Raw genomic sequence first — 27,678 nt, 5'->3', positions numbered from 1 at the left:
ATTTCTAATCACCATAACCTATTGATACAAATGCACCAAACACTGAATATATCAGCAAAGTACAAAATCTTTATTTCACAAATATCAGATAAAAGTTCATTTAAAAAATAATATATTTAAGCACACAAAAACAGCACCAGTACATACATGATATGGGTAGGAAGGTACAAAAAAGAATATAGTATAACAGTACAAAGGTAAACAGGTCACAATAAGCAGCAGTAATACTGGATAGAGCCAGAATCATACATAAAGTGCACAGTGCAAATAGCACATGGACCTGATCAAAGACCCAGGTATAGGTAGGATTTGGCACTTGTGTTGTTATTATTTGCATTTCGCTTGCTTTTCTGTCTTTGATCAGGTTCATATGCTATTTGCACTGTGCACTTTATGTATGCTTCTAGTACTCTATCCAGTATTACTGCTGCTTGTTGTGACCTGTTTACCTTTGTACTGTTATACTATATTCTTTTTTGTGCCTTCCTACCCATATCATGTATGTACTGGTACTGTTTTTGTGTGCTTATATGTATTATTTTTTAAATCTCCAAAACATTTAGTAAAAGTCATGTTTATGTCATTCACAGAATTCAAGTACTCTATGAATTCAGTGAAGGAATCCTCCTATCCCTCCCAAATGACAAAAATGTAATCGACAAATCTCAGTATCAATTTTATGTGCTTCACAAACGGGTTATTATTAGTGAAGATGTACCTTCTTTCCAGTACAGACAGAAGCAGGTTGGCGTATGTGCATGAAATGGGCATGCCCATAGCCGTACCCTGTCTTTGTCTGTACCAGTTAATGTTGAATAGCATTGTTTTCTTACATGACAAGAAGCGTTTCACTAAAAAAATCACTAAATTATGAGGATTTGTCAGAGTAGTACTTCCCTAATTGCCTCTACACCCACATTATGGGATTCACTAGTAAAAGTTTAGCTGCAGTAACTTCAGACATACACCCTCTATCCACATATTTCCTTAACATGGGCCAAACGCAAGATCTTAATTTTGGGGTCAGAATAGTAAGAAACTTGATATGGAAGGGGAAAAAAGCAAGAATCAAGCTCACCTCTTTAATGAAACCGAAAGATATGGGGGTTGTAGGACTGCCGTATTTTCATATCTACTATGCGGCATTAATAAGTAAATTTGTGGAGTTACAACATCAAGAAGGAACTAAGTTATGGGTGGAGATGCTCCATTATCTATCCCCATCTTTGTCACGAGGAATACTTTGGTTGCAGAGTATTAAAAGGGGTCCACCCAATACTTAATATATTATACCAGGCTTGGAAAGGGATAACGAATAAATATAATTTGGTTAATATCCCAGGTCCTTTAACCTCACTGATTAAATGGGTACTCTGGTGGAAAACATTTTTTTTTAATCAACTGGTGCCAGAAAGTTAAACAGATTTGTAAATTACTTCTATTAAGAAATATTTATCCTTTCAGTACTTATTAGCTGCTATATACTATAGAGTAAGTTCTTTACTTTTTGGATTTCTTTTTTTTTCTGTCCACGGTGCTCTCTGCTGACACCTCTGTCCGTATCAGGAACTGTCCGGAACAGGTGCAATTCCTCATACCAAACCTATGCTGCTCTGGACAGTTCCTGATACAGACAGAGGTGTCAGGAGAGAACACTGTGGACAGAAAAAAATAGAAATCCAAAAACAAAATAACTTTCTCTGTAATATACAGCCACTAACAATTACTGGAAGTTTAAAGATTTTTAAACAAAAGTAATTTACAAATCTGTTAAACTTTCTGGCACCAGTTGATTAAAAAAAATGTTTCCACCGGAGTACCCCTTTAATAATGCGGCACTCCCACCTCCTGTCAGTAAGGGATTTTTGTATTCTATTCTACAATGTCCTAGAATAAGGGGTATAGTGGGAATGGAGGAGTTTATCCCTTTGGAGGATCTAGTGAAAGATTCTGTAACCCCAAGAGGAGAATCATTAAAATGGGGAGTGGAGTGGAGTTTTCTTTGTAGGTTTTGATTCCTGACACGTATTTTACCACAATATTTACACATTTTTCCCTACGTTTTGCTTATTTTTTTTTTTTCTACAACAGTTCTAAACTGTCAGGTTTTCCAGTGCTCAAATCTGCCACATTTTATGTGGGAACCTTAGTAAATATACCAGGTCTACATCTTTTTTTTCTGTTTTTTTTTATGAAAAATGGAGTGAGGGTTCGGTTTGAAGGTTTTTTTGGGCGGAAATTTTGCTGCACATTTCCTCCACAACATTTGAAGAGGTAAGCATAGTGGAAGAAAATCCAAAACATCTTATGTCAGGAATATATGTGTCACGATGCCGGCTGGCAGGTAGTGGATCCTCTGTGCCAGAGAGGGATTGGCGTGGACCGTGCTAGAGGATCGGTTCTAAGTCACTACTGGTTTTCACCAGAGCCCGCCGCAAAGCGGGATGGTCTTGCTGCGGCGGTAGTGACCAGGTCGTATCCCCTAGCAACGGCTCAACCTCTCTGGCTGCTGAAGATAGGCGCGGTACAAGGGAGTAGACAGAAGCAAGGTCGGACGTAGCAGAAGGTCGGGGCAGGCAGCAAGGATCGTAGTCAGGGGCAACGGCAGGAGGTCTGGAACACAGGCTAGGAACACACAAGGAAACGCTTTCACTGGCACTAAGGCAACAAGATCCGGCGAGGGAGTGAAGGGGAAGTGAGGTGATATAGGGAAGTGCACAGGTGTAAACACTAATTGGAACCACTGCGCCAATCAGCGGCGCAGTGGCCCTTTAAATCGCAAAGACCCGGCGCGCGCGCGCCCTAGGGAGCGGGGCCGCGCGCGCCGGGACAGAACTGACGGAGAGCGAGTCAGGTACGGGAGCCGGGGTGCGCATCGCGAGCGGGCGCTACCCGCATCGCGAATCGCATCCCGGCCAGAGGCGGTATCGCAGCGCCCCGGGTCCGTGGAACCGACCGGAGCGCTGCAGTGAGAGGAGTGTAGCGAGCGCTCCGGGGAGGAGCGGGGACCCGGAGCGCTCGGCGTAACAGTACCCCCCCCCTTGGGTCTCCCCCTCTTCTTGGAGCCTGAGAACCTGAGGACCAGACTTTTGTCCAGGATATTGTCCTCAGGTTCCCAGGACCTCTCTTCTGGACCACAACCCTCCCAATCCACTAAAAAGAAGGTTTTCCCTCTGACCTTTTTAGATGCTAAAATTTCTTTGACGGAGAAGATGTCCGAGGAGCCGGAGACAGGAGTGGGGGGAACAGATTTGGGAGAGAAACGGTTAATGATAAGTGGTTTAAGAAGAGAAACATGAAAGGCATTAGGAATACGAAGAGAAGGAGGAAGAAGAAGTTTGTAAGAGACAGGATTAATCTGGCGCAAAATCTTGAAAGGACCAAGATAGCGTGGTCCCAACTTATAGCTAGGGACACGGAAGCGGACATATTTGGCGGAGAGCCATACCTTGTCTCCAGGGGAAAAAATGGGAGGAGCTCTTCTTTTCTTATCCGCGAATCTCTTCATGCGTGAAGAAGCCTGTAAGAGAGAATTTTGGGTCTCTCTCCATATGATGGAGAGATCACGAGAAATTTCATCCACAGCGGGCAGACCAGAGGGCAAGGGGGTAGGGAGGGGGGGAAGAGGGTGACGGCCGTACACCACGAAAAACGGGGATTTGGAGGAAGATTCAGAGATTCTGAAATTATACGAGAATTCGGCCCAAGGTAGAAGATCTGCCCAGTCATCCTGGCGGGAGGAAACAAAATGTCGTAAATAGTCACCCAAGATCTGGTTAATTCTTTCTACTTGTCCATTGGATTGAGGATGGTATGCAGAAGAAAAATTTAATTTAATCTTGAGTTGTTTACAGAGAGCCCTCCAGAATTTAGACACAAATTGGACGCCTCTATCCGAGACGATCTGCGTAGGCAACCCGTGAAGACGAAAAATGTGTACAAAAAATTGTTTAGCCAACTGAGGCGCTGAAGGAAGACCAGGAAGAGGGATGAAATGTGCCATTTTGGAGAATCGATCAACGACCACCCAAATAACAGTGTTGCCATGGGATGGGGGTAAGTCAGTAATAAAATCCATACCAATCAGAGACCAAGGTTGTTCGGGAACAGGCAGAGGAAGAAGAAAACCAGCGGGCTTCTGGCGAGGAGTCTTATCCCGGGCACAGATAGTGCAGGCTCGCACAAAGTCCACCACATCAGTCTCTAGAGTCGGCCACCAATAGAAGCGAGAGATGAGTTGCACAGATTTCTTGATGCCCGCATGACCTGCGAGATGGGAGGAGTGACCCCATTTGAGGATTCCGAGGCGTTGGCGTGGAGAAACAAAGGTCTTTCCTGGAGGAGTCTGCCTGATGGAGGCTGGAGAAGTGGAAATCAGGCAGTCAGGAGGAATGATGTGTTGAGGAGAGAGTTCAATTTCAGAAGCATCTGAGGAACGAGAGAGAGCATCGGCCCTAATGTTCTTATCAGCAGGCCGAAAGTGAATTTCAAAATTAAATCGGGCAAAGAACAGAGACCACCTGGCCTGACGAGGATTCAGCCGTTGGGCAGACTCGAGGTATGAGAGGTTCTTGTGATCGGTGTAAATAATAACTGGAAATCTTGATCCCTCCAGCAGATGCCTCCATTCCTCAAGTGCTAATTTAATGGCTAGAAGCTCTCGATCCCCGATGGAGTAGTTCCTCTCCGCCGGAGAGAAGGTCCTAGAAAAAAACCCACAAGTAACAGCATGCCCGGAAGAGTTTTTTTGTAGAAGGACAGCTCCAGCTCCCACTGAGGAGGCATCAACCTCCAATAGGAAGGGTTTAGATGGGTCAGGTCTGGAGAGCACGGGAGCCGAAGAGAAGGCAGACTTGAGTCGTTTAAAGGCGTCTTCCGCTTGAGGAGGCCAAGACTTGGGATCGGCATTTTTTTTGGTTAAAGCCACAATAGGAGCCACAATGGTAGAAAAATGTGGAATAAATTGCCTGTAATAATTGGCGAATCCCAAAAAACGTTGGATGGCACGGAGTCCGGAGGGGCGTGGCCAATCTAAGACGGCAGAGAGTTTATCTGGATCCATTTGTAGTCCCTGGCCAGAGACCAAGTATCCTAGAAAAGGAAGAGATTGGCATTCAAACAGACATTTCTCAATTTTAGCATAGAGTTGATTGTCACGAAGTCTCTGAAGAACCATACGGACATGCTGGCGGTGTTCTTCTAGATTGGCCGAAAAAATTAGGATATCATCAAGATATACAACAACACAGGAGTATAACAGATCACGAAAAATTTCATTAACGAAGTCTTGGAAGACAGCAGGGGCGTTGCACAGGCCAAAGGGCATGACCAGATACTCAAAGTGTCCATCTCTGGTGTTAAATGCTGTTTTCCACTCATCCCCCTCTCTGATGCGGATGAGGTTATAGGCGCCTCTTAAGTCCAATTTAGTAAAGATGTGGGCACCTTGGAGGCGATCAAAGAGTTCAGAGATGAGGGGTAAGGGGTAGCGGTTCTTAACCGTGATTTTATTAAGTCCGCGGTAGTCAATGCAAGGACGTAGAGAGCCATCTTTTTTGGACACAAAGAAAAATCCGGCTCCGGCAGGAGAGGAGGATTTACGGATAAAGCCCTTTTTTAGATTCTCCTGGACGTATTCAGACATGGCAAGAGTCTCTGGGGCAGAGAGAGGATAAATTCTGCCCCGGGGTGGAGTAGTGCCCGGGAGGAGGTCGATAGGACAATCATAAGGCCTGTGAGGAGGTAGAGTCTCCGCTTGTTTTTTGCAGAAAACATCCGCGAAGTCCATATAGGCCTTAGGGAGACCGGTTACTGGAGGAAGCACAGAGTTACGGCAAGGGTTACTGGGAACCGGTTTTAGACAGTCCTTGGAACAAGAGGGCCCCCAACTCTTGATCTCCCCAGTGGACCAATCCAGGGTTGGGGAATGAAGTTGAAGCCAGGGAAGTCCAAGGAGAATTTCCGAGGTGCAATTGGGGAGGACCAAAAGTTCAATCCTCTCGTGATGAGATCCGATGCTCATTAGAAGGGGCTCCGTGCGGAAACGTATGGAACAGTCCAATCTTTCATTGTTTATACAATTGATGTAAAGGGGTCTGGTGAGACTGGTCACTGGGATGTTGAACCTGTTGACGAGAGAGGCCAAAATAAAATTTCCTGCAGATCCAGAGTCCAAGAAGGCCACAGAAGAGAAGGAGAAGGCAGAGGCAGACATCCGCACAGGCACAGTAAGACGTGGAGAAGCAGAGTGGACATCAAGGATTGTCTCACCTTTGTGCGGAGTCAGGGTACGTCTTTCCAGGCGGGGAGGGCGGATAGGACAATCCCTCAGGAAGTGTTCGGTACTAGCACAGTACAGGCAGAGGTTCTCCATGCGGCGTCGTGTCCTCTCTTGAGATGTCAGGCGAGACCGGTCGACCTGCATAGCCTCCACGGCGGGAGGCACAGGAACAGATTGCAGGGAACCAGAGGAGAGAGGAGCCGAGGAGAAGAAACGCCTCGTGCGAACAGAGTCCATATCTTGGCGGAGCTCCTGACGCCTTTCGGAAAAACGCATGTCAATGCGAGTGGCTAGGTGAATAAGTTCATGAAGATTAGCAGGCATTTCTCGTGCGGCCAGAACATCTTTAATGTTGCTGGATAGGCCTTTTTTAAAGGTCGCGCAGAGGGCCTCATTGTTCCAGGATAATTCAGAAGCAAGAGTACGGAATTGTACGGCATACTCGCCAACGGAAGAATTACCCTGGACCAGGTTCAACAGGGCAGTCTCAGCAGAAGAGGCTCGGGCAGGTTCCTCAAAGACACTTCGAATTTCCGAGAAGAAGGAGTGTACAGAGGCAGTGACGGGGTCATTGCGGTCCCAGAGCGGTGTGGCCCAAGCCAGGGCTTTTCCAGACAGCAGGCTGACTACGAAAGCCACCTTAGACCTTTCAGTGGGGAACTGGTCCGACATCATCTCCAAGTGTAATGAACATTGGGAAAGGAAGCCACGGCAAAGCTTAGAGTCCCCATCAAATTTATCCGGCAAGGATAGTCGTAGTCCAGAAGCGGCCACTCGCTGCGGAGGAGGTACAGGAGCTGGCGGAGGAGATGGTTGCTGGAGCTGTGGTAGTAACTGTTGTAGCATAACAGTCAGTTGAGACAGCTGTTGGCCTTGTTGCGCAATCTGTTGTGACTGCTGGGCGACCACCGTGGTGAGGTCAGCGACAACTGGCAGAGGAACTTCAGCGGGATCCATGGCCGGATCTACTGTCACGATGCCGGCTGGCAGGTAGTGGATCCTCTGTGCCAGAGAGGGATTGGCGTGGACCGTGCTAGAGGATCGGTTCTAAGTCACTACTGGTTTTCACCAGAGCCCGCCGCAAAGCGGGATGGTCTTGCTGCGGCGGTAGTGACCAGGTCGTATCCCCTAGCAACGGCTCAACCTCTCTGGCTGCTGAAGATAGGCGCGGTACAAGGGAGTAGACAGAAGCAAGGTCGGACGTAGCAGAAGGTCGGGGCAGGCAGCAAGGATCGTAGTCAGGGGCAACGGCAGGAGGTCTGGAACACAGGCTAGGAACACACAAGGAAACGCTTTCACTGGCACTAAGGCAACAAGATCCGGCGAGGGAGTGAAGGGGAAGTGAGGTGATATAGGGAAGTGCACAGGTGTAAACACTAATTGGAACCACTGCGCCAATCAGCGGCGCAGTGGCCCTTTAAATCGCAAAGACCCGGCGCGCGCGCGCCCTAGGGAGCGGGGCCGCGCGCGCCGGGACAGAACTGACGGAGAGCGAGTCAGGTACGGGAGCCGGGGTGCGCATCGCGAGCGGGCGCTACCCGCATCGCGAATCGCATCCCGGCCAGAGGCGGTATCGCAGCGCCCCGGGTCCGTGGAACCGACCGGAGCGCTGCAGTGAGAGGAGTGTAGCGAGCGCTCCGGGGAGGAGCGGGGACCCGGAGCGCTCGGCGTAACAATATGAAATATGAATGAGGGGTAAAATAGTAGGGCATAAATCAAAGCTGGAGGATACCTGGACTGGGAAGTTAGGGATAAATTTACCAGAAAGCGAATAGAGGAAGCCAAATATATTGACACGTAAACTGTCAATATAAACTAGAGTTTAAGAATTAAATTACAAAATAGTAACACAATGGTATCTTACTCCTGTAAAAATCAACAAATATTCCCCTCTAGAATCTCCACTGTGTTAGAGATGTAAAATCTTCCCTGGGAAAATGCCTTATATATGGTGGGGATGTAAAGGAGTTTTTAACTTATGGAAAGAGGTTTTTAAATTGTATAACTAAGTAATCGGTCTAGTGTTATGCCATCACCGAGAATAGCACTGTTTTACCCTTAGCTTCGATCGTGAGTTATAGCAGACTAAAGTGTGCTTCATTATAGTCATTATAGCGTGTTTTAGACAGCTATAACTCAAGATCACAGCAGGTCTCAGTCCTGGAAGACATATCAAAAGGTTATAGAAATTACACTAACTAAAGTACTATATGGTGCATGAAGCTTTAGTTGAGGGATCATGGTAAAGGTGCAGATCTTCCTTAAGTAGATACAGTATCTGCTGTATACAATTCTTCCTTTATTGTATATAAACATTTTGTGATTTGTTATATAGTGAAGACTCTGTTTTAGACTTAGTTGTCCTTTAGTAACTTTAAACGTTGTTTGAAGATCCGTATAGTTTGTGATCCTACATGCTGGTGGTATTTTTAACGTCCTTGATGACATGTCCTAAGGAAATGTCTTGTTTACCAATTTTTGTCTGAGGTTTAGTGTTTACTGGAATACTAGTATATAGAGAGGAAATGGAAAATCTAAGAGGAAAAAATATTTCAGTGTATCATCTAGTGGCACTTGAAGCTTCATTGTTGAATATATAATAGGGGTCATTTCTGAAAGTGGAGCAAAGGGAAAGAGATGTTGTACTGCTATTCAACGTCTGGTTATTTCTTGCATACTCACAAAAGCAATTTTGGTACATTTGGTATATAGCCTCTTGTTTTCAGTCTATTTGATAAAAATACAAAGATGGGGGAAATTTATCAAGACCTGTGCTGATGAAAAGTTGCTGAGTTACCCATAGCAACCAATCAGATTGCTTCTTTCATTTTTGAAAAGGCCTCTGGAAAATGAAAGGAGCAATCTGATTGGTTGCTATGGTCAACTCAGCAACTTTTCTTCTGGACAGGTTTCGATACATCTCCCCCTTAAACTTTAACATGCTAAGGTGCATACACACATGCAACATAGTCTGAATTTTAGAGTTACATTTTCAGGTCACTATATTAAAAATTACTTAGGTGACTCAACTTCAACCCAACTCTTTGCTTTGCTATATGCAACAGCGGGAAACACTGAAACATTGTCAAGCTAAAAGTCTTTACATTTATTATTGTCCAAATAAGAAAACGAGGAGGAAAGAGTTTGGTTTTACTTAATGAAGTAGTGAAATAATTATTGCCACCACCCTACACTCACTTTCCATCTTTTTCCACTACTCTTTTTTCCTGTTGCTTCTTCGGCTTTAGCTTCCTGTCACTGATCACTGTAGGTGTAAAGGCCCCATACACAATAGACAAAAGTCAACCAAGCACAAAAATGTTGTGTTTAATGTGTATGGTGATTTTCTTTCCTTGAAAGATGATGTTGGGGTTTAAAAAGTTAGACATGTTGGATTTTAACTGTCCAATCCACTGTGAGCTCAGTTTGGAGACTGCATATAAGGGTTCAATCCTAGCTTCTCCCAGTCCTCTGGCAGGGTGCACATAGTAAGGGGAACTTAATAATCTGTTTGCACTGGTGTGGGGCTGTCCGGAGGCCACTGTGCCTGTGGGGTGGCGTGGCCCAGGGCCGGCGATAGGTCTGGCAGTAGTGAGGCTGCTGGACCACTGGATTGTTCCTTCCATGGGTGTAGTCGCTGCCCAGCAATTAGCCTAGACCTCTGATAAAGCTCTAAGGAGCTAAACATATCAGTGGGCTATGTATTTGAGCTTTTAATAAGCCTGTGTCGCCAGTCCCTTTTTATCATATGTTGTTTGGAAAGCCAAAAACGGTGAAGTGGTATTGATCCCTGGTTATGGATCTTGTGTTGTTTAGACTTGGAAACGTATCCGTTTCTCCACTGGGGTATTTTTTTGTTATGGCTGCCTGGCGCAACATCATTTTAAGTTAGGGACTTACCTAAATCAGGTGGCCATGAAGTGGCAAGTGGCTTGCACACTTTGATCAAAATATATACTAACTACATGATGTTGGTTTCTTTAATTGTTCTGGGGAGCAATAGATCAGTATGCAACACGTTTTTTGTTTTTTACATTTGTGTAACATTGTTATCTCTAATATTAAAAATATAGCAAAAAACTTTCTACAAATTGCAGGAGAGGCTTATCATACTGTGCAGGTTGACAATAGAACAGGTACAGGTAACAATTCTGCGTGATCTGCCAGCTGCATATGTCGTTGTGAGATTTAAAACTTTTAGTGAGGATTGCTTCTCAGCCTTTTGGCCAAGGTCAAGTGTGATATCTGTTCTTATCAGTTTAATATCTGATATGCCCCCTATCTGGGGACCATATATTAAATGGATTTTTGAGATTTTTGCTTCCATCCCCCTTTGCATGCATCTTCAGGTATAGTGTACCAAAAAGAAAAACTTCTAGTGAGAACACAATCAACAATGGATACAAGCATCAAACCTTTCCCATTGGTAAAGAAAAGCCTAGTTATGCCTATGTCTCCTTGTGTTATATGGTATGTACACATTTGTGCACCATTTTTAATCCTCTGCCATTTCATAGGCACTCATTGTAAGTTAGATTTTTGGGGCATGAGTTCTGGGATGACCAGATTATTGCTAACCTTCAGGGTATGTTCACATAATGGAATTTCTGTGTGGAATTCCGCATTTGAATTCCGCACGGAGATTTTGTAGCAGCAGTGTCCCATTGATATCAATGGGATTCTGTTGTGCTGTGCAGATGGCAGAATTTCCTGCTGTGGAAATCCTGATTCTCGAGTCTGCAGAAAGAATAGACTTGTCTATTCTTACTGCAGAGTCCGCATAGATATGCATTGCTGTCTATGAGACGGCACATTTTCAAGCAGTCCTAGCACCGTCTCATAGATGGCAATGCAGTGCCTGCACCGGTCGGGGCAATGTCCACACTGACATTTTCCGTGCTGACATTGCCCATATGAACATAGCCTAAGGGTTTTTAGCTCATAGCCTAGAGATTTCTAAATCTTTTTGCTAGGCTGATCAGCTCTCTACTGATTTCAATGGAGTTCTGACATACAAAGCAGATTGGCACTAGAAACTATTGTGATTTTCATTACCCAACCCCATCATTGTTAGAAAAATTTTCACTAAGGTGCACACATGTTATATTTTTCCAAACTTTCTCCATGTTTACTTAATAAATGTTAAATTATGCAGCTGTGGTGGCCCGGTACAGGAGTTGTACCCCTGTCAGGCAGCCTCCCTGCAATGGGCCTGGGCTACAAGTTTCAGCAAGCCCTAAGGTCTCTGAAGTCACTGGTCACCACCGCCTGGCTAAGCTGTATAGACTATTCTACCTGTCTAATTCAGTAACGCTACCGTTGTTCCGTAACTTGGCATCAGAGTCATTATTGTCCCCGTGCCTAGCCCAGGATCCAGCGGTATACCTCCGGGTGGTATTGAGAATAAACCATGCCCTGGTGTCACAAATACAAGGGGTTAATGCCATCTGCCCCTAGGAATTTACCCTAGTAATTCCTAGGGTAAATTTTCTGCCCGCATAAGTGCATGCAACATACATACATCTAAGTGTTGTACCATGTTGTTCATGATATAGTCTCAAGGGCCTAGATACTGTGAAAGGACAGCCAAAAGTCCTCACCGGCTTGTGTTGTACACACACTTTTTTAAGCATACTGTAGCGCATTTTTCTGCCCTCATAAGTGCATACCACATACGTACATCTAAGTGTTGTACCATTTTGTTCCTGATAAAGTTTCAAGGGACAAAATACTGTGAAAGGACAGCCAAAAGTACTCACCAGCTGGTGTTGTACATGAAAACTTTTTTAAGCGTACACCTGTTGGCCGGAAGAAGCGTCGGATTGTGACGCAAAACTAGCTGCCTCCTTGTGATATACCCCGCGTCCGAGAGCGGCGGCTCTCGCTCCCTCCGTCTGTCACCTTTTTACTCTGTATGTTCACTTGTTGGTGAAAATAAATACACTTGGACTGAACTTGACAGCATCCGTGGTGAATGCAACTTCTTGTTTTCTTTGTATCCATTGGTGTTACACGTTTATGACCTATTGTTAGTTAGCACCGCCACGTGTCATCCTCTATCTAAAAGTCACGACTCAGCTGGCCCCCACCACCTTGCTATTAGGCATTGTGGTTATTGTAGTGCCTGGTGCTTTCTCTTTTTTTTTCAAAGATTGTCGTTTTTTAAGCATACTGTAGCACATTTTTCTGCCCTCATAATTGCATGCCACATACGTACATCTGAGTGTTGTACCATTTTGTTCCTGATAAAGTCTTAAGGGCCTAGTTACTGTAAAAGGCCAGCTAAAAGTACACCTGCTGCTGTTCTAGACAAATACTGTTTTAAGCGTAGTGAAGCGTATTGTACTCCCTCATATACGCACAAAGTATGTCAGGCAGAGAAGTGCCAGGAAGTGCACAGAGGAGTGGCAGAGGCCTAAATTCATCAGGCACAGGCAGAGGTCGCAGCAGACTAGGGGCAAGTGGCAGCAGGACACCATATAGAGGCTGAATGACACAGCTTGGATGAGGCTGAAGCATGAGGACACCATATAGTGGCTGAATGACACAGTGTGGAGGTGTTGGCAGCATGAGGAGACCATATAGTGGCTAAATGACACAGCGTGGAGGTGTTGGCAGCAGGAAGAGACTATATAGGGGTTAAATGACACAGTGTGGAGGTGTTGGCAGCATGAGGAGACCATATAGTGGCTGAATGACTCAGTGTGGAGGTGTTGGCAGCATTAGGAGACCATATAGTGACAGCATGGAGGTGTTGGCAGCATGAGGAGACCATACAGTTGCTGAATGACACAGCTGCACCTGGCAGCAGCATGAGTAGACACTTGTGCATGGGTTGCAAACATGCGGCCCACAATTAATGTCTTTGCGGCCTGGCAGCCCTGTGTCCCGAAAAATCTTTTCAGGACACAAGGATGCCCTGGCTACCTCTCTGCGCCCCCGCGTTAACTTTAAAGATGCAGGGGCCGCCGAGAGGTAGCACACACAGGAACGTCACTGACGTCCCGTGCGTGCACCCATAGAAGAGCAGAGCGGAGCAGTGAGGAGGATGCGCGCGCATGGTAAGTCACCAGCGGCACGTCATCTTCAGTGCTCCGACCACCGCTCCTCTCCGGTCCCGGGACCTACTGCTATGGCCCATTGGCCATAACAGTAGATCGTGACCCCGGACCGGAGAAGTGGTGGTTGGAATACTGAAGTGGGGCAGTAAACAGACAAACAGCCTCCAGCCATACACTGTATATGGCTGAAGGCTGTATGTCTGTGGGGGGAACTATACTGCACCTAATGTGGGGAACTTGACTGCACCTAATGTGGGGAACTGGGAACTATTCTGCACAAAATGTGGGGAACTATATTGCATCTAATGTTGGGGAACTATACTGCACCTAATGTGGGGGAACTGTACTGCACCTAATATGGGGGAACAGCCCTACATCTAATGTGGGGGAACTGTTCTGCACCTAATGTTGGGGAGCTATAATGCACCTAATGTGGGGGAGTTATACTGCTCCTAATGTGGGGGAACTGTACTGGACAGTCTTGTGCAGGGGGCATGGTGTCTTATGCAAAGGGGCCATGTAGTATTGTACAAAAGGGGCATGGGGTCTTGTGAAGGGGGGGTCATGGGGTCTTGTGAAGGGGGTCATAAGGTTTTGGGCAGGGGGGCATGGGGTCTTGTGCAGGGGGGGCATGGGGTCTTGTGCAGGGGGGCATGTTTTTTTTTTTTTTTTTATGCGGCTCACATAAACTTAAACCTTGTTTTTTTGGCCCATGTTAGCCTAAGAGTTTGACATGCTTGCACTAGGGCATCGCAATCCCTAAGATTAAAGGCTTAATTTTGAAATCTAAATTGAAGATTTATGGTAGCTAGTGCTACCATAAAAATGTTTAGGCCCAGCAGCATCAGTAAACTATATATTGGCTGAATGACACAGCCTAGAGGAGGCTTAAGCATGAGGAGACCATATAGTGTCTGAATGACACAGCCTGGAGTTGGCATAAGCATGAGGAGAACATTGAAATGTAAGATTTTGAAATAGAAATGTAAGATTTTGAAATGTAAATTTTAACTCCCAAGTTTTATTGTCCAGGACCCGGTTGTGTGGGTACAAAGGACCAAATTTAACAAGGAGTCACATGTCACATGGCAGCACAATGACAGAGCCTTTAGGTGGCATCAGTATGAGGAGACCATATAGTGGCTGAATGACTGCCTGAAGTTTGTAACAGCATGGGGAGACCATATAATGTCTGAATGGCACAGACTGGAGTTGGCTGAAGCATGAGGAGACCATATAGTGTCTGAATGGCACAGGCTGAAGGTAGCTGAAGCATGAGGAGACAATATAGTGGCTGAATGGCACAGCCTGGAGTGTGTGGCATCATGAAGAGACCATATAGTGGCTGAATGGCACAGCCTGGAGGTGGCTAAAGCATGAGGAGACCATATAGTGGCTGAAAGGCACAGCCTGGAGTCGGCTGAAGCATGAGAAGAGACCATATAGTGGCTGAATGAGACAGCCTGAAGGTGGCAGCAGCATCAGAAGTCCTGAAAGTGACCCGGTGACTGGTAAATGATGATTATTCAGCTGTCACTACACAAGCAGGTGAGCATGCATCTTGACATTTGTGCAAGTGACTCGGAGGTACTCCCTGCCTCCATCTCCACTGCATACTGCCACAGTGTGTCTGGGTCCTCTGTCTCTCCTTTTTCATAACCCTATAGCTCCTCTGGCCGTTACTGCTCCTCCTCTCCTGTCAGATTACTAGAAAAACCTCCCATTTGGTGAAACCTAAACTGTGCTCCACTGTGCCCCTCCCCTCCTCCTCCTCCAGTTCAGCCCCCACAGGGCTCATGTTGCCATGAGATGTGGGCGCCACGTCTCCAGTGCCATGACCAGCCACAGTTTCCAACACATGTTGTAAGAAATGAAGCAGTGGAATGACGTTTTCATCCTGTAATCCTGGCGACTTACTTATAATGTGGCTTCCTCAAAGGGCCTGAGCAAACAGCAGGTGTCACGTATGAGCTGTCACTGGTTCACATTGAAGTCACACAGGGGAGAACCCCTATCGGCTTGGATCATCAAGAAATCAGTGATGGCTTTTCTCTGTTCGTACAGTCGGTCGAACATATGGAGGGTGGAATTCCAACATATGGCAATGTCACAAATCAGACTATGTTGGGGGATACCGTTCTGACGCTGCAGCTCAAGGAGGGTGTGATTTGCGGTGTACGAGTGGCTGAAGTGCATGCAAAGTTTCCTTCCCATTGTTAGGATGTCTTGCAAATGGGGGAACACTTCAGGAACTGCTCCACAACCAGATTGAACACGTGTGCCATGCAGGGCGCATGGCTCAGCCTTCCCAGTTACAGCGCATGCAAGATGTTCTGACTGTTGTCAGTCACCATGGTTCCCATTTCCAGTTTTCGTGGAGTAAGCCATGCTTCGATTTCTTTACAAGTGACTTTTAGAAAATCCTCCCCTGTGTGACTCTGATTGCTAAGGCAAACCATGTGAAGAACAGCGTGACACTGCCGTGCACTGCACACATGGTATGCTGAAGGGCCACTGAGACTTGTCTGGGCAGTAGAGGCTGAGGACACGGTGGAGGATGAGGAAGCGGGGTCGCACACTGCCACAGGACCAATGGGCTGACAGCATGGAGGAGGAATCGGCGTGACCTGTCCAAGTTGGTGTTGTGGCTGAGCAGGAACCACATTCATCCAGTGAGCTGTAAAGGACATCTATTGTCCCTGACAATAGTTACAGCTCCAGACGTCGGCGCTGCCTTGCACTTTGGTACACACCGACAGGCTAAAGGACTGGCCCACCTTCTCTTCCACAAAATTGTGCAGGGCTGGTACTGCCTTCTTTGCAAAGAAATGATGGCTTGGCACTCTCCACCTCAGCTCGGCACAAGCCATCAGTTCTCTGAAAGGTGCAGAGTCCACCACTTGAAAAGGGAGGGACTGAAGCAACAGCAACTTGGACAGGAGCACATTCAGCTTCTGTGCCATTGGATGAGTGAGCGCCTACTTTTGTCTCTTGGCCATGAAGTGGCCAATAGATGGTTGGCGGAACGGCTGACTAAAAGTAGGAGGAGCAGGAGCATCTGGAGCGACACAGGATGGTATGACACAGCTCCCTTCGGCTGAGGTGGTGGAGCCTTGGCTGGCTGAAAGAGGGAGCGGCATGCCACTGGGTGATGCAGCAGGCTGGACCACTACATCAGAGCCACGGTTCTCCCAGGCCGCTTTATGGTGGCAAAGCATATGTTGACGCAAGGCCGTGGTGCCAACATTAGGACCCTTGCCACGCTTCACCTTCTGCCGAAACAACTTGCATGTGGCCATATTAACCTCCTCCGGATTCTTGATGAAAAACTGCCACACCGCCGAGTAGTTGATTTTCCCATCAGCAGTCCACACTAATTGACTGATACTGCTGCTGTCTCCAGAAATTCCTGTCCCACTACCTCCCGGGAAGTAAGGCTGCTGCGAAGCAGGTGGTCTTCCCCTGACACGTTTGGCTCCAGAATTTCCATTTCTTCCACCATGCTGACTGCCAACCATGCTACCACCTTGCTGGCTCAGCTGCTGCCTCAAGGACTACCTGCAACTCTCTTCTCCTGATGATGATGAAGCCCCTTCAGCACCTGGCTCCCAATTGCGAACGGCTTCATCATCATAAACAAGTGTATGCATGTCACTGATGTCCTCCTCAGGTTCCTCAACAGTGTCTGCTTAAGGACCCTGAACCCTGGCAACACCGCCTCCCATGTCACTCTCCTCATCACTACTTGCCTGCCTAGCAGAGGAAGCGGCAGATGTCTCCTCCACTTGTTGGATGGGCAGTAGCTGATGACAGTCCTCTATTAGATCGTCCTCACTGAATAGTGGAGCTGAACCCACAGCATAAGATACTTCTTTAGGCAAGGGAACAGCATAGGACAGAGGCAATGGGATGAAAGGGACTGCTCCCAGGCCATGTCAACTGAGGGTTGTGTCTGAGGAACCCACCGACTGTTGACGGGGGGTATCAGAGGTCACTTGTGATGAAGTGGATGACCGTGTTAACCAATCGATGATGGCAGATGGGTTGCTGGTTGAGACGCGACCGCTAGCTGATACCGGGAGCTCAGGTCTCTCGCTGCGACACCTGCTGCTACACGTCCCTAGTCTGCTGCGACCTCTGCCTGATGAATTTAGGCCTCTGCCACTCCTCTGTGGACATCCTGGCACTTCTCAGCCTGACATACTTAATGCATATATGAGGGGAGTACAATACGCTTCACTACTCTTAAAACAGTATTTGTTTGTACTTTTGACTGTCCTTTCACAGTATCTAAGCCCTTGACAGTTTAACAGGTACAAAATAGTACACTACTTAGATGTAGGTATGTGGTATGTACTTATGAGGGCAGAAAAATACACTTAATAGACTTATTTGAGTAAAACACCAGCTGTTATATCCAAACCCACGGGGGCCGAGGCCCGGGGTAAAAAAAAAAAAAAAAAAAAACCCTATATGCACACCCTTAAAATTTTACTTTTATTGTTATCACTTAAAAAGTATTCCCAAAGTGAAGTTTAAAACTTATACATGACAGGGATATATATGAGTACTTCTCCAACAGTAGATAATATAGCGGCGCTGCAGTCTACCGCATTAATCTCCTGGCCTCGGCCCTGGGGTTTGGATATCATTGCATTTTTGGCCCATGACTGACCCTGGGTCTACAGTGTCAGAAAACACCAGCTGGTGATTACTTTTGTCTGTCCTTTCACAGTATGTAGGCCCTTGATAGATAAACAGGTACAAAATACAGCACTTAAATGTAGGTACACCACTTAGATGTAGGTATGTAGTATGCACTTATGAGGGCAGAAAAAATGCGTTACAGTATTAAAAAAATAAGAAAATTTGCCCACAGCTCCAGCAGTACACACTCCAGCAGTGTACTAAACCAAAAATTGCAAAAAGACTGTTTCAAATACTATTAGAAATGGACTGCTGGGTATGGATTACACCATCTGCAGACTAGTATAACTAGCAGATGAGTTGTTGTGGAACAAAGACACAGATTTGCCCTAAGAAATTATTTCTCCCTCCTGTGAAAACGTTTCTGCAGCTGAGGCAACACACAGCTCTCTGCCCCTCTCTGTAATCCAATGCTGTTCACAGTGACTGAGGGGTTAATCGCTGCAGTAAGAATTCATTTCTGTGCAAATACGCTGTGCTCTGTGTCCTACAGAAAGCTGAGGTGACTAAGAGGGGAAACGCTCTTGCAACAAGCTTTTCTGTGTAACACACACACAGCGATGTCCGTCCTATGTCTATGCAGTGTAATGAATGATATGACGAGCCGCAAAATGGCTGCCGAATATATAGGGCTGTGACATCACAGGGGTGGCTGGCTGCTGATAGGCTGCATCCTGCATGTGATTCAGGGTCATCCCACCTACTTCCCTTCCCACCTTGCCTTCCCGCTTTCCCAGCATCCCTTGCCCCATGTACTGACATGTGGATCTACCATTTTAGATGCCCTGGAGCCTGGACTGCAGTAAATGGAGTTTAATTAAGTGATTTGCGCAACAGAATCGCGGCGATATTCACTTTTGTTGCAAATCGAATATTTCATGAAATTCGTAACGAATTTGAGTTCGTCAGCTTCGATTCCCTCATCTCTAATGATGATGAAGCCAATCACAATTGGGAGCCGGGTGCAGAAGGGACTTCATCATCAAGAGAAGAGGGTTGCAGGTTGCCCGTGAAGCAGCAGCTGAGCCAGCAAGGCAGTAGCATGGTTGACAGTCAGCATGGTGGCAGAAATAGAAATTCTGGACCCAAACGTGCCCAAAGACACCCTGCTTTGAGGCAGCCTACCTTCCCGGGAGGTAGCTAAACAGGGGTTCCTGTAGATGGCAGCAGTAGCAATCAATTAGTGCGTACTGTTGGTGGGAAAATCAGCTGCTCGGCGGTGTGGCAGTTTTTCATCAAGCATCCAGAGGAAGTTAACATAGCCACATGCAGAATTTGTCAGCAGAAGGTGAAGCGTGGCCAGGGTCCCAATGTTGGCACCACGGCCCTGCGTCAACATATGCTGCACCACCATAAAGAAGTCTGGGAGAACTGTGGCTCCGATGTGGTGGTCCAGCCTGCTGCATCACCCAGTGGCATGTCGCTCCCTCTTTCAGCCAGTCAAGGCTCCACCACCTCAGCCGAAGGGAGCTGTGTGTCATACCCTCCAACTGTCGCTCCAGACGCTTCTGCTCCTCCTACTTTTAGTCAGTCATTCCGCCAGCAATCCATCGGCAAAGCCATATCTAAGAGACAACAGTTTGCCTCTACTCATCCAACAGTGCAGAAGCTGAATGTGCTCCTGTCGAAGTTGTTGGTGCTGCAGTCCCTCCCTTTTCAAGTGGTGGACTCTGCACCTTTCAGAGAACTGATGGATTGTGCCGAGCCGAGGTGGGGAGACCCAAGCTTTCATTTCTTTGTGAAGAAGGCAGTACCAGCCCTGCACAATTTTGTGGAAGAGATGGTGGGCCAGTCCTTTAGCCTGTCGGTGTGTACCAAAGTGCATGGCAGTGCAGTCGTCTGGAGCTGTAACTATGGTCAGGGACAATACATGTCCCTTACAGTTCACTGGATGAATGTGGTTTCTGCACAGCCACAACACCAACTTGGACAGGTCACGCCACTTCCTCCTCCACGCTCTCAGGCTGTTGGTCCTGTGAGAGTGTGCGACTCCGCCTCCTCATCCTCCAGCGTGTCATCACCCTCCACTGCTCGGACAAGTTTCAGTGCCCCTTCAGCATTCCATGTTTGCAGGGCACGGCGGTGTCACGCTGTTCTTCATATGGTTTGCCTTTGCATACAGAGTCACACAGGAGAGGAACTGCAAAAAGTAATTCATAAAGAAAACGGAGCTTCACGAAAACTGTAAATGGGAACAATGGTGACTGACAATGGGAAGAACATCTTGTCTGCACTGCGACAAGGAAGCCTGAGACATGCGCCCTGCATGGCACACGTGTTCAATCTGGTTGTCAAGCGGTTCCTGAAGTGTTCCGCCCATTTGCATGACATCCTAACAATTGAAAGGAAAGTTTGCATGCACTTCAGCGACTCGCACACCACAAAGCACACCCTCCTTGAGCTGCAGCATCAGAACGGTATCCCCCAACATAGTATGACATTGCCACACGTTCATAGTATGACAATTCCCCCCTCCATATGTTGGACAGACTATACGAACAGAGAAAAACCATCACCGATTTCTTGATGATCCAAGCAGAGAGGGGTACTCCCCTTTGTAACTTCAATGTCAACCAGTGGCAGCTCATACTTGACACCTGCTGTTTGCTCAGGCCCTTAGAGGAAGCGACATTATTAGTCAGTCACCAGGATTACAGGATGAACTACATCATTGAACTGCTTCATTTCCTACAACATGTGTTAGAAATGATGGCTGGTCAGGGCACTGGAGACGTGGTGCCTACATCTCACGGCCACATGAGCCCTGTGGGGGCTGAACTGGAGGAGGAGGGGGAGGGGCACAGTGGAGCACAGCTTAGGTTTCGCGAAATAGGAGGTTTTTCTAGTCAACTGACAGGAGAGGAGGAGCAGGAGCAGCCAGTGGAACTAGAGGGTTATGAGGAAGGTGAGACAGAGGACCCAGACACACTGTGGCCGTCTGCAGTGGACATGGAGGCAGGGAGTCCCTCTGAGTCACTTGCACAAATGGCACGATGCATGCTCAGTTGCTTGTGTAGTGACCGCTGAATTGTCAACATTTGGCAGCGGGATGACTTCTGGCTCTCCACCGTATTGAACCCTCGCTTCCGGCACAAAATGGGTGCCTTGTTTACACCCACTGAGAGGGAGGACAAACTGACCTACTACAGAGACATCCTATGTAGTCAGTTGGCCAATGCCTATCGGCGCCATCGTCCATGCTCTCGCAGGTCTGACTCGGGGGGCCCTCTGCGCTCACCTTCCATTGCCATGGCTGCTGGGGAGGGGTGGCAGGAGCAGTACCAGCTCCATCAGCAGCAGCCTGAGTCTACAGTCGCTGATGAGTACCTTTCTTCACCCGCATAGTGAAGCAACTCATCAGCAGCAGGTAGACCTGGAGCAGGACCGGAACCAGAAGGTGGTGTCATACCTTGACATGCCCATGTCAACACACCGTGAAGATCCGCTGGACTTCTGGGCAGTCAAACCTGATTTGTGGCAGCAACTAGCAGAGTTTGCCCTGGAAAAGATGTCCTGCTCGGCCAGTAGTGTGCCATCAGAGAGAGAGTTTAGTGCAGTGGGGGCCATAGTCACCCCAAGGAGAACTCATCTATCCATGAAAAATGTGTAAAGACTGACCTTTGTGAAGATGAATCACGCATGGATCAGCCAGGATTTCCACCCACCAATGCCTGATGCATCAGAGTAGATTGACCATGGTGCCACACCAACACTTCACAAATATGGATAGTGCCAAACAGATTTAAGGCGCTGCTGCCCAGTTACAAACATTCCTCCGCATCAGACCTTTTTTCACCCACCTTCGTCACCGGGTACTGGTATTGCCACCCAGCGCACAACTCTTTCACCAGGTCACTTTCAGGACAGCTGCTGCTGCCACCTCTAGGCTGTGTCATTCTTCCACTATATGTTCTCCTCATGCTGCCGCCAACTCCAGGCTGGGCCATTCAGCCACTATATGGTCTTCTCATGCTTCAGCCACCTCCAGGCTGTGTCATTCCGCCAATATATGGTCTCCTCTTGCTGCCATCACCTCCACGCTGTGTCATTTAGCCACTATATGTTCTTATGCTGCTGCCAACTCCAGGCTGTGCCATTCAGCCATTATTTGGTCTCCTCATGCTGCCGCAAACTCCAGGCTGGGTCATTCAGCCACTATATGGTCTCCCCATGCTTCTGCCACCTCCAGACTTTGTCATTTAGCCACTATATAGTCTCCTCTTGCTGCCGCAAACTCCAGGCTGTGTCATTCAGCCACTATATGTTCTCATGTTACCGCCAACTCCAGGCTGTGTCATTGTGCCAGATTATGGTCTCCTCATGCTGCTGCCACCTCTAGGCTCTGTCATTGTGCCGCCATGTGACTCCTTGTTAGATTGGGTTTTGTGGTTATACAGTTTTAGTTCAAAGTAAATGCCGGGACATTAATCTTGGGAATCTAATATAAATCTTAAGTTTAAATTTAAAAAAGTCGATGTCATCTTTTGAAGACTGAGGCCCTATGATTGTCGATTTCATATTACCTGTGAAATTATCACAAGAATCCAATGAAACAGCTTGGAGCCATAACAATGAACCTTAACTGATTAAATGAAACATTCGTACTTTCACAGTCAGGGGGGTGCTGAGAGGCAAAAATTAAAATAAATTCAAATTAAATTTAAAAAAAATTACATAAAAAATCATTATTATTATTTCACTAACACAGCACACTCCCAATGCGTGTTAGGAAAAGGCAAAGTGTTCTACACCCCTATTGAGCCTCTCTGTAGGCCATAAATAGCCATTTTCAGTAGCGATTCACTACAAAAAAATTCGGACCAAACCAAATTTTCTCAGAAAATTTGGCGAATTGGCCGAATCAAATTTTTTTCAGAAATTCGGTCATCTCTGCTAATATCTAACTAGTTTAGTGATGTACATTGTGTTTTGTGTATAAGCTAATCAAAAGTCTAGATTAGGACTGTAGCTAAAAAAGAAATAATAATGTATATTTCCAGTCCACAAATAGTCATATCTAACCTTTTTCCTGTCCTCTTGTACAGGGTACTCTACTGGCCAGAGGGTTCCCCTGAGATATGAGTAAAGCACATATAATGACAGAGATGCTATGTATAGAGGTAATGTTTTTTAATATCAAAAGTATGTATAGTGTTCAGGGGTGAAGTAGCTTTCGCCAAAAGGGCCCCAGCAGCTAAGGCATCGGGTAAAGAGCCTCAGGCAGCCTGATCTGGATCAGGTGTGTAAAATGTGTTATGTATGCACTTACAAGGTTTAAAAATCCCACATGTTTGTACTTCCATTACCAAAGTAGCATGTAAGGACGTTGAAAAATGCCACATGGACTAGTCCCCAGTTGTATTATTCATTAGCCAGACCTGTGAAGGACATTCAGGATTAATGCCCCAGAAACTGTTGTCAGCACTAGGCCCCAGTGGCCACTTTCCGTTGTCCGCCCTCCAAGACTGGGCGTCGAGGAGGGCTGTGTTTAAGAGGGGGAGTTTGTGGTGGCCTGGTACAGGAGTTGTACCCCTGTACCCTTGCTGCCCTGTCAGACAGCCTCCCTGCAGTGTCATCTGGGCCGCCTGCATCTGTTCCCCTTGTACAGTTATTGTTATGCTATGTAATATATATAAAAAGTTGAAGCTTTAACCCCTTGCCGCATATTGACGTTTATAAATGTCCATAAGCAGCTCCCGAGATATGACGCATGCTCAGCAGGTGAGCACGCATCATACCCGGTGGGTCCCGGTTGCTATAAGCAACGCGGACCCACGGCTAATGCCGGACATCGCCAATTGGGCTGATGTCCGGCATTAACTCTTTACACGCAGTTATCAAAGTTGATTGCCGCATCTAAAGTGAAAGTAAAAGCTTCCCGGCAGCTCAGTCAGGCTGATCGGGACCATCATGGTAAAATCGCGATGTCCCGATCAGCTAGAACGCATCAAGAGGGTACCTGCTCCAAACCTGAATATAACATTGCAAAAGAAATTGAAAAAAAAAATAGTTAATAAAGAGGATTTAACCCCTTCCCTAATAAAAGTTTGAATCAACCCCCTTTTCCCATAAAAAAAACAGTGTAAATAAAAATAAACATATGTGGTATTGGCGTGTGCGTAAATGTCTGAACTATAAAAGTATATAGTTAATTAAACTGCACGGTCAATGGCGTACGCGCCAAAAAATTCAAAAGTCCAAAATAGAGTATTTTTGGTCACTTTTTATACGATAAATTTTTTTATAAAAAGCGATCAAAAAGGTCGATCAAAACAAAAGTGGTACCAATAAAAACTTCAGATCACGGCATAAAAAATGAGCCCTCATATCGCCCTGTACATGGAAAAGTAAAAAAGTTATAGGGGTCAGAAGAGGACAATTTTAAACACACACATTTTCCTGGATGTAGTTATGATTTTTTTCAGAAGTAATACAAAATCAAACCTATATAGGTAGGGTATCATTTTAATCATATGGACCTACAGAATAAATATAAGGTGTAATTTTTACTGAAAAATTTACTGCGTAGAAACGGAAGCCCCATAAATTCCAAAATGGCATTTTTCTTCCATTTTGTCGCACAATTATTATTTTTTTGTTTCACCTTAGATTTTTGGGTAAAATGACTGATGTCATTACAAAGTAGAATTGGTGGTGCAAAAATAAGTCATCATATGGATTTCTAGGTGCAAAATTGAAAGGGTTATGATTTTTAAAAGGTAAGGAGAAAAAAACTAAAGTGTGAAATGAAAAATCGCCAAAGATGGAAGGGGTTAAGAACATCTGTAATGGGATTGTAACCCAGTGAGGTGTCAGTGACCATGTGACCGAAGGGTGACCTATGGGACTCCACCAGAGTCTCCCCTATATAAGCCCTAATCACTCTCTTCTCTTTGGAGACTAAGTCTTTGCTGAACCACAGTGCAATCAAGTCCTAGGTGTGTGTCTGGAGTCCAGAGGAGGCCTAAAGTCTGTCAAGCAGCCACAAGTCTACAAGTCCACTACCTCCAGGTCCAAGTCAGAGCTGGTAAGCTAAAAACGGGGTATAGTCAGTCAAGTCAAAGTCAACCTGTCTTCAGTCAGTGTGGCCTGCATCAGAATTCTCCCAGTCCACTAAAATTCCCAGCAAGCCCTAAGGTCTCTGAAGTCACTGGTCACCTCCATGGGCCTGGCTAAGCTGTATAGACTATAACACCTGTCTAATTCAGTAAAGCTACAGTTGTTCCGTAACTTAGCGTCGGAGTCATTATTGCCCCCCGTGCCTAGCCCAGTATCCAGCGGTATACCTCTGGGTGGTATTGAGGATAAACCACGCCCTGGCATCACAAATACAAGGGGTTAATAACATCTGCCCCTATGGTTATTCTATCTGCTCTGCATCACACCCTCAACCACACAGCGTTCATGTATTCTGTATTGACCCTAAGGGGAGGAGATGTGCTTTCATTTATGAATATTATTTATCTGGTTTAGATATTGAGAATACAGCGTCTCTACTTTATCCCTGTGAATAAGTAATTAAATAGCCAGCACAACTCCACAACTTAACTATGTTCTGCAAGATTGCCTCTGCACATCGCATTTATAATAATTCCCTTGTCTTTGATTTATGGTTTGCAATACTTAAGAAAATCTGAAATGATCTTTCTAGAAAAGTTTTTTTTTTTTTTACAACTTTTGCTACAAAAAACATAAATTCCTTCAGAAATGTCATCCCGTACACTTGAGTCACTCAAATGAATTTTGATGAAATCACTTGATGCAATAGAGCAAATGCTATTCAACAACAAAAAAAATATGAATTTGCTATTAGAATTGTAATGAATATGCAAATAAAAGTAGTTTACTTTATTGTAACATTGTCAGTAGTGATATTAATATTGTCTACCTGTCAAATAAAATCATATAATTGCACTTCTATAACAAAGAATTATTACCGTAGTACATTTCCTGTTTCTTACTTACCAATTCAACATGACTCATACTGGTGAACTAATCAAGGCCCATGTACAATAGTCCCTGGCCCTATCTTATATGAAGGATAGCCTTATGCTTATCCCATGCATGTTTAAACTCATTCACTGTATTTGCAGCAACCACTTCTGCAGGAAGGCTATTCCATGCATCCACTACTCTCTCAGTAAAGTAATACTTCCTGAAATTACTTTTAAACCTTTGTCACTCTAATTTAAAACTATGTCCCCTTGTGGTATTTTTTCTTCTTTTAAATATGCTCTCCTCCTTTACTGTGTTGATTCCCTTTATGTATTTTAATGTCTCTATCATATCCCCTCTGTCTCTTCTTTCTTCCAAGCTATACTGTACATGTTAAGGTCCTTTAACCTTTCCTTGTAAGTTTTATCCTGAGAGCACTTCTCTCTTTCTACTGCTTATACCTCTCCTTATACATCCAAGCATTCTGCTAGTGTTTTCTGCTGCTCTATTACATTGTCTTCCTACCTTTAAGTCTTCTGAAACAATTACTCCTAAATCCCTTTCCTCAGATACTGAGTTCAGGACTGTGTCAAATATTCTATATTCTGCCTGAGGGTTTTTACACCCCAGGTGCATTATTTTGCACTTATCCACATACAATTTCAGTTGCCAGAGTTCTGACCATTCTTCTAGTTTTCCTAAATCCATTTCCATTTGGCGGATCCCTCCAGGAACATCAACCCTGTTACATATCTTTGTGTCATCAGCAAAAAGACACACCTTACCATTGAGACCTTTTGCGATATCACTAATGAAGATATTAAACAAAATTGGTCCCAGTTCAGATCCCTGAGGTACCCACTGGTAACAAGACCTTGCTTTGAATATACTCCAGTGACTACAACCCTCTGTTGTCTGTCACTCAGCCACTGCCTAATCCACTCAACAATATTGGAGTCCAAGCTCAATGACTGTAGTTTATTGATGAGTCTTCTATGTGGGACATTGTCAAAAGCCTTACTAAAATCTAGATATGCGATGTCTATGGCCCCTCCGCCATCTATTATTTTAGTCATCCAGTCAAAAATCAATAAGATGTGTTTGACATGATCTCCCTGAAGTAAACCCATGTTGTTTTTCATCTTGCAATCCATGGGATTTTAGATGTTCCACAATCATATCCTTTTTTAGGGTTTCCATACATTTCCCCACTATTTATGTCAGACTTACTGGCCTATAGTTGCTTGATTCCTCCCTACTACCTTTCTTGTGAATGGGCTTGACATTTGCTAATTTCCAATCTTCCGGGACGACTCCTGTTACCAGTGATTGGTTAAATAAATCTGTTAACGGTTTTGCTAGCTCACCACTAAGCTCTTTTAATAATTTTGTGTGTAATGTAGAACCTCTTTCTCTGTAAAGACACATTCATCAAACAATTCATTAGTCTTCCTCCCTAATGGAGGTCCTTTTCCTTGTTTTTCTTCTGTAAAAAGGCTAGCCTTTTATTCTCTTCTACATACCTTCCTTTGTTTTTAATTTAGTTTTTCCTTGTTTTAATTTTATTTTTTCATTTATATATCTGAAGAATGTCTTATCCCCTTTTTTCACAGACTGAGCTAGTTTTTCTTCTGTCTGCGCTTTAGAAGTTCTTATAACTTGCTTGGCCTCTTTCTGCCTAGTCTTGTTGATTTC

General features: G+C 45.6%; 1 non-coding gene across 1 annotated transcript; it reads left to right on the top strand.

Annotated features, from left to right (window-relative positions):
• Positions 1 to 10,486: 10,486 nt before the first annotated feature.
• Positions 10,487 to 10,675, top strand: LOC130337558 (U2 spliceosomal RNA). Its single transcript, XR_008878423.1, has one exon. It is a non-coding gene; the product is annotated as a U2 spliceosomal RNA (small nuclear RNA).
• Positions 10,676 to 27,678: the final 17,003 nt, after the last annotated feature.

Source organism: Hyla sarda, chromosome 1, assembly GCF_029499605.1.
Source record: "Hyla sarda isolate aHylSar1 chromosome 1, aHylSar1.hap1, whole genome shotgun sequence".
Lineage (NCBI taxonomy): Eukaryota > Metazoa > Chordata > Amphibia > Anura > Hylidae > Hyla > Hyla sarda.
The sequence above is the reverse complement of the archived record's forward strand: the minus strand, read 5'-3'. Positions and strand labels throughout refer to the sequence as shown.